The sequence below is a fragment of the Pangasianodon hypophthalmus genome, chromosome 25 (genome assembly GCF_027358585.1).
Source record: "Pangasianodon hypophthalmus isolate fPanHyp1 chromosome 25, fPanHyp1.pri, whole genome shotgun sequence".
NCBI classification, from domain to species: domain Eukaryota; kingdom Metazoa; phylum Chordata; class Actinopteri; order Siluriformes; family Pangasiidae; genus Pangasianodon; species Pangasianodon hypophthalmus.
The window spans coordinates 1,892,303-1,905,974 of NC_069734.1; positions in this window are offsets into that span (position 1 = coordinate 1,892,303).

The window sequence follows — 13,672 nt, forward strand, 5'->3', positions numbered from 1 at the left end:
GTTTAAGAAAAACCTGGAAACATCAGAGACATAAACTCCACACATCTGATTTTAATAATCTGAGCAATGCATCGAGAAAATCAACATTAGTGTGAGCGTAACCCGACTCTGAATATGAGGAACTTTCCTTGCGTAAATATCCAGTAAATTTTTTATCAATTGTTTTCGGATCTTTTTTTTTCTTACAGACTGGAAGGTCGTGAGTTTAAATCCCTGAACTGATCCACTGTTTGTTCCCTGAGCAAGATTCTGTAGATAAAAGCGTCTCTCAAATGAAAGTTGTAAAAGAGGCATATATGAATAATTTAATTTCTTCCCCTGGATGTATTTTCTGTCTCAGGACACTCATACACACACACACACACACACACACACACACACACGTTACTGCAATTCTCGAGATGCTCGTGATGGTTCTCGGCATGTTTTAATGTATGAGCTAAATCCGATTTGTGCGTTTGTATCTCGTAGCCAGGAGGTCTCAGCGTAAAACGCAGCTGTATATTATTAGCGTAACGGATCGGTGGAAAACCAGTAACACACCAGCAGCTCGCCGAGTGTATAAAAGGCCAGTCGAAAAAAATAAAGTGCGACCCTGAGGACATATGTTTCCGAATCGTTACACAAGAAGTGTTTATTGTTCTCAGGCAGCCGCTGCTGTTTTTTAACATCTAGGGACCTTCTCGCTGAACAGACACCGAAGTCTTCTTCCTCTCCAATTACCGCTGGAGTTTCCTTAAAAAAACAAAAAGAAGAAGAAGAAAAAGGTGTTGCTGTAAAAACAAACAGAGTGACATCCCGTGCTCATTTAGCACGTGTCAACATGTTGCAAGAACAACTTTTTTTTTTTTTTTTTGCAGACAGACTAATATCCAACCTTGATCCCTGGACACACACGGTGTAACCTTGCGATTATTATGTCTAGCGTCTTCTCTCTTAGGATTTGAGCAAGGAATCATTTTAGGTGTTTAATGACCTTAACCTTAACCAACGTGTCTTGCATAATGTGGCCGTTCCCTTGGCAACAAAACCACTATGCATCTATACAGTATGAAAAGAAAATTAAAGAAACGTTGAGTTAAATTAGCAGCATTTGAACGCATGGCTAAGACTGCGGACATACGTAAAACTTCACGTTACTTTTAAATATACGTACGAATCAGATACAAACGATATTATTATAGAGAAACAGAAATGTGACGTGTGATACGGGGAAACCCTCAAACACACACACACACATACACACATTTTAAGTCAGTGTTGCATCAGCCATTTTGAAACACACAGAGCTTTTTTTTTACATGGCGGATTATTATATCTGCTTCCCCCAATTTCCAAGCGCATTAATCACTTATTAATCTCTCCTATCTCCAAAATCCACACTCTGATTCGCAGCCTCTGGTGAGAATCGCACAGATTTATTCTTCAAATAAGCATCGTCATGTTCGCAGACGTGACTAAACGCAGATAATGACAGATAAAGACAGATGGTTCAGGAATAAAACACACCAAGTGTAGCCGTAACGGCTTCGTTCAACAGAGTTAATGTAAAAGTTATGGTTCTGAGTCCATATGGAAATGGGGGCGTGGCCTAAAATTGGCCCAGTGGTCCATAAAACGAGTCTTACATTCGAAATCTAAAACAAAAATCAAAGCATACATTTTTTAGAGCAGTAATATTACCATGTAGTTCCTAAAAAAAATTTTTAATCAGATCTTAAAATGGTCTTTTATTTTTTACATAATATGTCACGAATTAAAAAATTAAACATGTGAAAAGAAAAAACTTCAGTAAAACATTAATATATATAAAATATCAGACACAAGCAAAACTTTCAACCCTACAAACATAGACTCCAAAAATTAAATAAAAGTTTAAATAAATGATTTAAGAAAAACTTTTATATAAATAATCACATATATACAAATCATTCAAAGCATGGACAATACATTTAAATAAAATAAAATAAAACTAATGAATCTAATTAATCAAATATTTGCAAAATACTCCACCATAAACCCATCGACACTTTAGAAAAAATTTAAAACCTCCAGCTAAACTTTAATATAATTAATCAAATATATTCAAAACTTTCAATCCTGAACACATGACCACATAGAAAGAAAGAAAGAAAGAAAGAAAGAAAACTCCAGCAAAAATTGTAACACAACTAATCAAATATATGCAGGTCATTCAATAATAAAATAAAATAACATAAAATAAAATAAACCTCCAGTAAAACATTAAAATAATTAATGAAGTATATGCAAATGAATTCTTACTGTTATTAAAGGCTTTTTTTTTTAAAGGCACATGTGGCATTTTGGAGTCTCCAGTTTCCTGTTTTTTTCCAACAATGTCATGAATCTGAGCTCTTTTTAATTTTTGGATTTTTTATGTCATGAAGAAACCAAAGCAAATCTGAAATCTGAGTTTTTAGCTACAGAAAATGCTACACAGCAGTGTTAGCATTGTGTTTCCCATTCATTCACCACAGACCGCTCACGGGATTAAAGGGCCACGCCCATCTGCCCCGCCCACGGACACGCCCACTGACCTGCAGTCTGCACGCTGACTCTCTCACACAGCCGGAGAGGAATGTGAGAATGTTAAAGCTCTGTATTTGACCGACTCATAAAAGTCTGCGCTGGTGTCTTCTGCTGCGAGTCTAAATTATTTCCTGATCAAAAGGAATAATGTAATATAAAAGGTGCAGGTTAACCACACCGCTCTAAATCAAGTCATTTAACAGGAATCCATTACAACCTTTCAGCAGCCTCATTGAACTGAACTGGCATTTATTAGGTGAAAAGAAGAAAAAAACGGAACTGATCCGAAAAATGAACTGAAAAATGTAACTGGTGCTCATTAAATCGCAATACTCATCACTTCCACCAGTGTAAGTGATCTCTGAATCAAAAGGAGGGGTGTGTTATAAAAACTCTCAGGTTAATCACATTTCTTGAATTTTTGTAATGTTAGGAGAGGTTTGCGTTAAATCACGTAGCCCGGGTTAGCACAGTTGCCACGGAAACAAATTCAACATTCACTCTTTCCTTAAAGAAATGGTTAAACACGGACGACTGATTTGTGGCCTGCCATTTCAAACATACAGATGAGTGCAAAAAAGTTTGCATTTTGGCCTTGATTTACTGAAATCCAAAATAATCAGCCTCATTATACAAACTGGATACGAATGAATTTATTCGTAAATCGTTCACAGGAGCATTTACGCAAGAAATGTGGTGTTTGTGAAAAACCAGTTAGCTTGAAAAAAAAGTTCTTATCCTAAATTTCACTCCTGACTTCATATATAATGAGACTCGCTAATGTGAACTCGAACGATCAGCTTCAAACCACATAATTACTGATGAGTTCCTGCGATTTTATATACAGATTACGCTCAAGTTTAAATCTCTTCTTTATTTCAGTTACGCACCAATTTAATGGACATTTTAAGAAACTCATATTTTGCCGTTTCATATTAATGACTTGAAATAAAGCAATTCCAAAACAAATCCATACATTAAGACAAATAAGACTAGTCTGTTAGGACAAAAATAATTAAAGGAGGAGGAGGAGCTAGTGTGTGTCTATGGTAGCTGAGGCGCTGCAGTGGCTGAGCTGCTTTACTGGAAGATTTAGCGCATGTTTTCAGCTCTCTTTTAGCTTTGCTTTTTATGGAGTTTCATGGGTGTGGCTACATGTAAATACCGTGAAAGTGTTTGGTCATTTATAGCTGATGAAGAAAGTCACTGAAACTTTTGTAAATCTCGTGGGAACTTTTAAGTTTGGCCTGAAACATTTACTCACAGCTTCACTACATGATTGATAAATGAGGCCCACTAATGAGTGCTAATTAGAGTGTGCAGTTAGTCACCATGCTGTGGAGGATTTATAGAAAATAATTGCATGAATTATGTCATGTGCCATGTTGAATGTGGAAACAATATGTAAATGAGTTTTTTGTGTGCATTAATTGCTTTTAATAGCCTCAGTGCATTCTGATCTCAAAAAGACTTCCAGAAGAGCCAACTGGACTCAAGACTGGAATGTAATGTCGCTTAATGGCAATGAGACGGATTGATAACTTGACCAAGGTAGGATATGAATCAGTGAAAAGCGTGTAGACACGTGTGTGTACTTTATGTTAATGAGGTAAATATTAATGAAAACCTTTTCAGAGGCACCATATGTGTGAACATGCACTGAACATCTAATATAAAATTTGACAGTGGTAATATTAAGTCTTTATTTCACTTCATTAAGATTATATGCTGCATAATTTGGTCTTCAACTGGCAGAAATGAACTTCAACAAAATTTAATACCTGCTCTCCAGGCGTAGTAATTTGCACATGCAATCAACATTCCCACCGTCGGTCTAATATATTTTACACCTTTAGGTAGAATTACATATTCATTAAGCCAAATTTGCAAAACAGACATATTATTTAGACGTGCCATGTTAAAGACACAATCCTCCGTAGACATTTCGCACATCAGGGCCTCGGTTTGGATTCACAGATGTTCATCATCCAACATGACGAGTAACTGAAAGATCAACTAGTACACAATCATTAATTATTAATGGATACAAATGTGATATAAATGTCATCTAACAATATTTATCATTTATCCTTTATTTATATTTAGCATTATCATATTATTTCTACATCCAGACTTACCTTTATAGCTGCCTTCAACCTCTTTTACATCCTTTAAGCATTTTTTGAAATTTTCAATCCTGGGAGCTATCAATCTGTCATGGAAAGTATATTTTCCTTATTTTTTCAACAACAAAAAAAAAAATTTGCAAACTTTTGTCTCATTTATATTTGCAAGATAAGAAGTGGCTCTAAGAAGCGTGTGTTGGTGAAATCATCCAAAAATTCTTTAACATTAGGGCTGTGTAATATATTGCTTGTTAATCGTAATCACAATATTGAGCTTTGCAATCTTTGAGAAATCCTTTAGCAGAACACATTTTGACTTTTCAGAAGTTTTTTGATTTCTCAGAAGTTGGTGTTTCTTTATTTTTTTTTCACAAATAGATCAAATTAACACACGCTAATGTTTAACCCTGAAATAGCACTGTTTCCCAAATTTGTTTTAATATAATAAGAGGTACAAAACCATTGCAGTGTGAAGCAATATAATCACAATATTCATGTACACTTCTATACTGTTGCACTGATCCATATGAGACCAATAATATTTATCCCCACACACCAAAGTTAGCAAATTTGAGGATTGTTTTAGAGTCCAGTTGTTGGCCAGTCATTAAATATTCATAGATAAAACTATCCTACAGATGGTGTATTGAAGCCTATAACATAATATTCAACAACAACAACAGCAACCTATCAAGCTCCTCAGCGCCTGGTTGGGACCCAAATAATCCTCAGCAGCATCTGGCACCTCGGACTCAGAGAAGTCACCCCACCCTAGACGGCGTCCCTTTGCTTGCCTGGGCGCTGTGCAAATGATCACCGCAGGCCTAGTGTACGCTTCTTTCAGATGCAGGAGGCACTAATGAGACGGTCTCGGGTGTATCGGTGTGTAAACACTGATTTAGAGTGAACTCTGGCACTGCCCGGTCCCATCTGGCTCAATTATGGCTGAAACTGAGAGCATCGGTGGCGTTAACCTTTATGTCTGCTCGCCTGTTGGCAACGGCACACGCTCTCCAGACAAAACAGAAGATAATCAAACATCTATAATTATTCGGCTAGTGAGAGATCATGGTGGGCTTTCAGTTGGACTTGGAAAGTGGGTGCAGTCGATGTAGGAGAAGAACAAGTGAAAGTTGACACTCTCTGGATGTCAAGCCTTCGGATGTTTGTGATGGCCTGATGTAAACATTTCACAAGAACATTGTATGAAGAGTCTGGCGGGGGATAATCAAGTGCCGAGAACTTGGGTTTTCCTTCAACCAAGATTTGAGATGGTTTGAGATGATTTGAGATGATGATGTCAGAAGGGTCAGAAGGGTCTGACAACCAACTTTCACCCAATCCTCCCTCCATAACAGGTCATATTTCCCATGAAGATGCCATTGGCAAATTTAGTGTTTAGTTACACAAGCGACGGAGGGGTGGAGTTTGCCAAATACAGAGGCGTGTCTTGGTTACATGAGATTCTGACTTTGAACTTATTTTGAAGTGAATTTTTTCTTACATGATATCAGCTCGGGTGAGGAGCAGTGTGAAGTCACATAATCTGAAAAAAGCAAAATAACAGGATGTGCTGGATCAAGTGCTATTCTTTTCACTGCTGAATAATGAGTGTGGAAGCCATTAAATGAAACCAGTGATTAATGTGAAAATTACAGCTAGGACTATTCATGTAGTAATATATCGGCGATAAAGTAAATTCCTATTAGATTTATTTCAATTCTTGCCATCTATCAGTTTTGTTTGTGTTTAAAGGCACTGACACTGTTGAAAGAGCTCGTCTTGGATGCTTCTAAGCTACAACTAATCTGGCAATCTCAGAGGCGTAAACTACACACAGGTGATTTTAACGATCTGACTGAGTCTTAAGCAGGTGCATAACCCGACTCTGAATACAAAGAACTTTCCTAACATACATACGAAGAGGAATAAATCATGTTGACTTTGAGGAGGTGTCAGAATAGCAGGAGAGGAAGTAAAGGGGTCTGACTGATGATGAGAGATGATTGCGTAGTCATTGTTCAGAGCCAGAAGAAGGATATGACCACTGGAGAGGACTGGACAAAGATCACAAAAGGCAGACTGGCAGATCAGATCTGGAGCACTTCGTCGCTCTACGGGACGGCGTGTTGACGCAGAGATATTGAAATGTGGGCTGTAATAAAAGTGGACCAGACTTGCATTACAAATGGGAACCTCTCTGTGGATAATGGACTCTCTGTGTGCTGAGCCACGGATGCCTTTGTTTAGCACCAGATGAATAGTAATGGACCGTGTCTGTCACCACAACCCTAAAGCCAAATGTAAAGCTTTTTCTTTTCCCGACCAGCATGAGCTATTATAGAGTGCGGGAGTGACTGACATTTCCCTTTATATCCAGTGTGGAGGAGTATGAATTCTCTTTTTATTATGCAGGATGAAAAGATGTAGGATAGAAGAAGTCAGTCTGAAATCCATTAAGCTCCATCTTTTGTTACAACTTTGAGCAAATTACTAATAGTGCTCTATGTAATAGACACTTATTACCCATGTTTAACATCTTTATTTCATCGCAATCTACATTTAACTTTCTCCATCAACTAGTTATGTACATTTTGTATTTAATCTGGTGGATTATAAAACCCGAATAGAAATACGATAAATGAAGTACCTAAAATAGAAAGAGGCTCAGCTTGGCCGAGGTTGATAAAGAGAAGATCTGAAAGTTTGGAATAAATAATGACGTTACAAGTGTGCGTTTGGATGGCGCATTTTGATGACATCATCTTGTTGCTTTTCTTCAGATTATTCAAGTGACCTTATTGATCCACGCTATGAAATGCATCCTTTTATGTTTCGTTTAGTAACTTCAGCGTTATTTGGTACAGAGACTTGGTGTGAATTTTGCTTTGCAGCAGAGACTCGTGTCTTTTTATGAAGCCAAACACTTTGTTATTCAAACTTTTTCTACTGTAATTTATTCCATGTTCAAAAACAACCAGACTTATTTTTCTGACTCAAACCTATAAGACCTGCAGGTATAGGTCAATCAGACCTCTTGTTTATTCAACAGCCACCCTGTTGATGTAAAATCCATCAACGCTGCATTGTAAATACATGTGGCTCGACTTTTCTCAATCTCGACAACGCTGACCCTGACCCTCTGCGTACAGATCAGCGCATTGTTCAGTGGCGTATACAGAGGCGTGCATGAGCGCTTTAAACAAATGAAGCTGATGTGGTTGGATTTGAAATAAGAAAAGCTACGAACCTTACAACCGAACCTTAACCATAGACTTTCTGCATCAATTAACCCATGCACGCTTTTAAGAAAAGAGAAACAAAAGGACATTTTAAGGAAGGAGAAACACATTTTGAACACTTTTTTTTTACAACATGATAAATATCTCAGCTCCCAGACCTCTCCCTGGTCTCTCACTTTCTACTCAGGGCCTTTGGAATCATCCAGGACATTTCTCATTTTTCATTTTCCAGGTGTTCTCCATGACTAGAAATCTAGTGTATAAATATCTCCATTTATCAGGATGCAGAGGAATCCATCAGATTGCTTTGGCACTTTCTTAGCATTTTTTTTTTTTTTTTTTTTTTTTTTTTTTGAGGATGAAACATATTAAAGCACAGAACAGAGATGGGGTTTAAGGTTGATGTTGATTCCCAGCTGGATGGTTAAGATGTTCAGAGGCTGATGTCCTTCTGTTTCCCGTAGCAAACCAGCTGAAGGACAGCCGTCCCTATCTTGCTTAGCTGTTTTATAGCAGAGTCGAGTTCATAACGTCGTCCCTGGGGTCCGCTGATGTCACTCGATGTTGATGTCACACATACGTGACCTTTGCTATTACAGCACGTGATAAAGGCTGGATGTTCTCCTGTCAGTCTCACAGTCATGGTGGAATCTGAAAGTTAAATATTGCTAACTGTTAGACGTTATAGAAATGGCTATTTCTTGGAAAATTATATGCTAATGCTAACCAGGCCGCATCAGTCCTACAGCATATAATCACAGGATTGTTTATGTTCTTTTGCGTCAGATCTCAACGTTTCACAGCAAAGAATGCTTTAGGCTGAAGGCAGAAGCTGCGTAGGTGAGACAACTTTGAATACAAAAGTCTTAATTATCTTCCTCTGCTTTCGCCTTCGTGATGATTAGCACATAAAGTGCAAAACTCTGCAATCTCAGTTCTCGCTTCATCTCTCCTTGTGTTGTTTCAATAATTCAGAGCGCTCACCTTGTTTACCGTTGTGTTTCTACACGTTGTCACGTCGATTTGTGGCCTTTTCGTCACACATATTCTCTAAACGCTGTCTTTATTCCACAGAATCCATCACTCCTCTCAATTTTTAATGAATCCTGTCTTCTTCTTTTTCTTTTATTTCCATGGGTTCTGTACCCGAGTCGCTGCCTGTCGTTCATCGTTCATCAACTTCTCCAGATATTCGGCTCTTCTTCTTTTTTATACCTGTCACGCAGGTGAAGTTCTCGGCTCGGTGCAGAGATTCCTCATGGATCGAATGTTATTGCTGTTTGCATTTTTAAATAAGTTTTGATTTTTTTGTATGATAGTCAGTTGTCACTTGAAATTCAGTGTAGTTATAGTTTTTTTTTGTTTTTTTTTTTTTAGACTGGAGTATTACTTAGACTGTAGACTTGGACTGTTTTAATAGCAGCTTTGTTTCCCACGATACTTCAGGAGGCCAAGTGAAAGTTGTGGAGTTATTTTGTGTTTGATTTTTTAAAAAAATTTATTAATTATTTAGTGTGCCTTAATGCACATTAAATACACATATTTTATTAACTCATATAATATAATATGAAATCGTATATATTCTTTGTATTTTTCATGTGACTTTTCAGAACAGTCCATAAAAATTTGATATGTGTGCTAATACTAAAAAAAACTAAATAAAAATAAAAACACAGTGTAGTGTACAATATATTATTATTAGAAACCAGGCTTGAAAAGTTTTTTTATTATTATATTTTTTCTATATACATACCTTAATTTTTTCCATTGATCAACCCCCAAAATCAATTTTTACCTCGAATACATACAGTGTACTATAGTATATATGTATTAATTATATTAATTATTGATTTGATTGAATTAGATTAATTCTATACACTGTACAGATCTGATCAGCCAAAAATTTTTTAAAATCCCAAAGTACCTTCAGAAATGTATATATATTTACCTAAAACATTCAAAGAATTATTATCGAAATGATTTAGAGATGTAAAAACATTATTCAGAAAAATTCCAAGCTACAGATATATAAAAGGTGTCACTCTTTGTAATACAGTTCAAATAAAAATGAAAATAATTATTAGGAAAATAGAAAAATCCAAAAAGCATATTTATCACTTGGTGAGAAATCTCTGCACCTGCAGTAACAGTGTTTTATACATTTTAATCATAATAATATAACTAACCGTAGAACTGACGAACTTTTTCCTTTCGACAGAATTTCTCAGCCTGAATCTCAGCATCATTTTACTGCAGCGTTTATTTTATTTTATTTTATTTTATTTTATATCTAGTGATTGAGGCAACATTTCTAGTTCTTCTTTTTTTTGCCTCTATTTTAACTATGGTCTGTTTTAATTGAATAAATTTGCCTTTAATTGTATATGTTTTTTTTTTTTTTTTTTTTTTTGCTAGTGTATAGACTGGAACAGTTTTGATCCCGGGAACACAGTCTTGCGTTAGTCGCTTTGATGCTTTGTTAAATAATCTCTCCATAACAGTGACGCTCTGCATTTTCTCTCTCCACACCGAGTTTCCAAGCCACTGCTGCGACATCTTTGTTTAGGTTTCTGTTGTGACACGCCACCCCCGTCACCACGTGTCCCCGTGTTCTTTTCCTTTAATCGGACTTGCTCTCCTGCGTTTACTGTGCCAGCGCTTTGCTGTCATATCCGCTGGGTGTTTAAAGCAGAGCCGTCTCTCCTCCAGGCCTCCTCCTGTTTAACGTGTTCAAAACAGCAGCGATTCCATGCGACACACTCCTCACACCCGCACTGCTGTGAGATTTACAGCATCTGATGCTGTTCTGCTACACGGACAAAGAAGATGATTCACAAAGACAGCAGTGTTTTCTCTCTTTTTCCTTCCTTTTTTTCTCCTCGTGCACAGCAGAGAGAGACTCCGGATCCACCGCCACCCTGACCAGGATATCAAGATGAATTCATTAAAGAACGAATATTCCATCGCAAGAATTGTAACTAGGACATATGTCATATACACTCACCAACCACTTTATTAGGAACACCTGTACTCCTGCTCACTTATCCAATCAGCCAATCACGTGGCAGGAGCAGCGCAGTTCATAAAATCATGCAGGTGCAGGTCAAGAGCTTCAGTTAATCTTCACGTCAAACATCAGAGTGAAGAAAATTAGCGGCAGTTCCACAGGCGTTAACGGCTCAGCTCAGGTCTACTGAGGCTACAGTACACACGGGTTCTGAGATGCTTTTCAGCTCACCACGGCTGTACAGAGTGGATATTTGAGTTACTGTAGCCTTCAACATCTTGTTTCCGCCCCCAGAACCAATGCTCGTTGGATGTTTTTTGTTTTTCACACCACTCTCGAGACTATTGTGCTTGAAAATCTCATTAGACCAGTTTCCAGTGAGTGTGTGTTTGAAGGAAAATTTCTAAACATAATAATTTATCTTTAAGATCTCATAGTTACCAGTTTAGCATCTCACAAACTCCATGTCTGTTTCTTAAACGCATAAATTCACTCATAAATTCAACATAAAAAAATTCACTGTTTTTTTAGTATGACTGCATCACCCTTTTCACCTAATTTTGTCAAAAAAAGTGAAGTAATACTGAAAAACCGAGCCAATGTTAGCAGAGAAAAGTGGCTAGCTGATTGAGACAAGATAGCATCAGTGCGTCTCGCTACTTTTGAAGCGATCTCCAGATAATTACACATGAAATATTGAACCGTGGAAGAAAAAAATAACGTGTCATGATTCTACGTTCTTTGTGAAAATGTTTACATTCCAGCCACAGAAAACCTGCAGCACCAATCCGGCAGACAAGGACAGAAAGACGTCATTACACACCTCTGGTTCTGATATTAAACCCTGCTCTGAATTCTTGTCTGTGATTATTAAACGACACTTCAGATCAATCCTTCCCCATCTCCCTCCTGTATGATCTCCAACATCCACTGTTAAAACGTTATCAAATCCTGTAAATAATCTCACACCGCTGTCACAATAAAAACCAGAATGAGTGCTGACATTAATTCACAGCTTCTCGTTCGGCGGTGACTTTTCAGAAAGATTACAGGAAGACGTGGGACGAGTCGCCGTCATGCGACTGCTTTTACCTTTTACAAAATGACAGCAGAAAATGAAACCTGGGGTTTGATGGACAGCCGAGGCCACAGCCCTCTATTTCTCTGCATCTGCGGCAAGCGCACAAACATATCATGACAAATATTGATTGTAGTTTATGCGTCTGTGACAGTGCTATTTCTTTGCATCCAAAAAGAAATATACATATATATATATATATATATATATATATATATATATATATATATATATATATATATATATATATATATATATATATATATATATATATTCATTCACTGGATATTGGATGGAGGTGAAAAACATAGAGTAGCACGACCTGGCAGCGGCATGGAATAATCTTGAAAAGTAAATGTTTCAAAGCCGATCTGTTTTCACACGCCGTCTTCCCGAGAGCAATATCAGGACTATAGATCTCCAATATGCTCCACATGTCGGAATGTGATATAAAATCATCCTGGCTTGTACTGTGAAACTATCCAGCAGTCAGGATGCATGTAAACAGCTTTCTTCTCAAAATCCTCGGAGTTCTATATGACGTGTTTTCCACGAAGGTCAGGTATTTGGCATTATTGTACTGATATTGCCTGAGAGGAGCTCCTTAGGGTTTTTCTTTTGTCAGGACTTCCAAAAGTTTAAAAAAGTTCAACATGTCTTTAAGCATTTTTTTTTATTAGGTCACAGGACAGGGAAACGTTTTTATTAAGCAAATATATAGAGAAAGAGTTAACCCTGCAATCCACTCGAAAAAATTCCAAATCGGTTTTCCAGAAAAAAAAAAAAAACATGGACGCCCAGAGCAAGGTCATACTTGTTTGGCTAGTCTCTGTATTTGATAAACATACTGTATAAAGAAGATCTACGTGAATTATTTCTGCACAATTAGCGAAGAGAAATGCAACTTCTTTCAAGTAGATAATGATGCAAAAGGAAATCTGTTTATCGGCGACTGTGTGCGCAGCCATGTTGTTGTGTATGTCAGAGACCTCAGGCTAGGTGGATGTTTTCCATGTCTGAGGTCAGGTTTTTTCCCGAGTTCTGAGTACAGTGGATTGCAGCACAATGATATGATTTGTTTTGTAGTCACAGACTGTTCTGAGTTTCAAGTTGACTTCTCCTCAACATAGTTAGCCAGCAGTTGAATTATCTGGCACTAGCAATGACTCAGTGTAGGGCTGTAGTCAAGAATGTCGTCGTCAAGTCCAAAACCAGGACTCGCCAAGATCGAGTCAAATCTGAGTCTTAAGGGGGTTGAAGTCGGACCAAGTCGAGCAAGTTTGAGACAGAAAACAACCAAATCCTTTTTTCGAGAGCAAGACTTCATTCACGCATTGCACCAGTGATTAGGCTGTTTATATATAAGTTTATATAGGCTGCCTATCTAGGGTACTTTAACACACCCTTGTGAGTGTGTCTCATGTATAGCTGTGATCATTTCATGACCCACATTGTGTGTTTGTAGAGCAAGAAATACGAATAGAAAACCCTCAGAAACCATCGCCAGATCCCATCGAGAAGAGATTTGACTTGGAAGGCTGCGTTCTCCTGACGTTGGTCCTAGGATTTGGAGGAATCCAGGAAAGAAGCGGATGGATTTTAGGTCAAGCCCTCTGCTTCCCTGTGAGCAGTGGAGGCCAAGAAACTCGCTGCTCCTTTAATGTTCAGA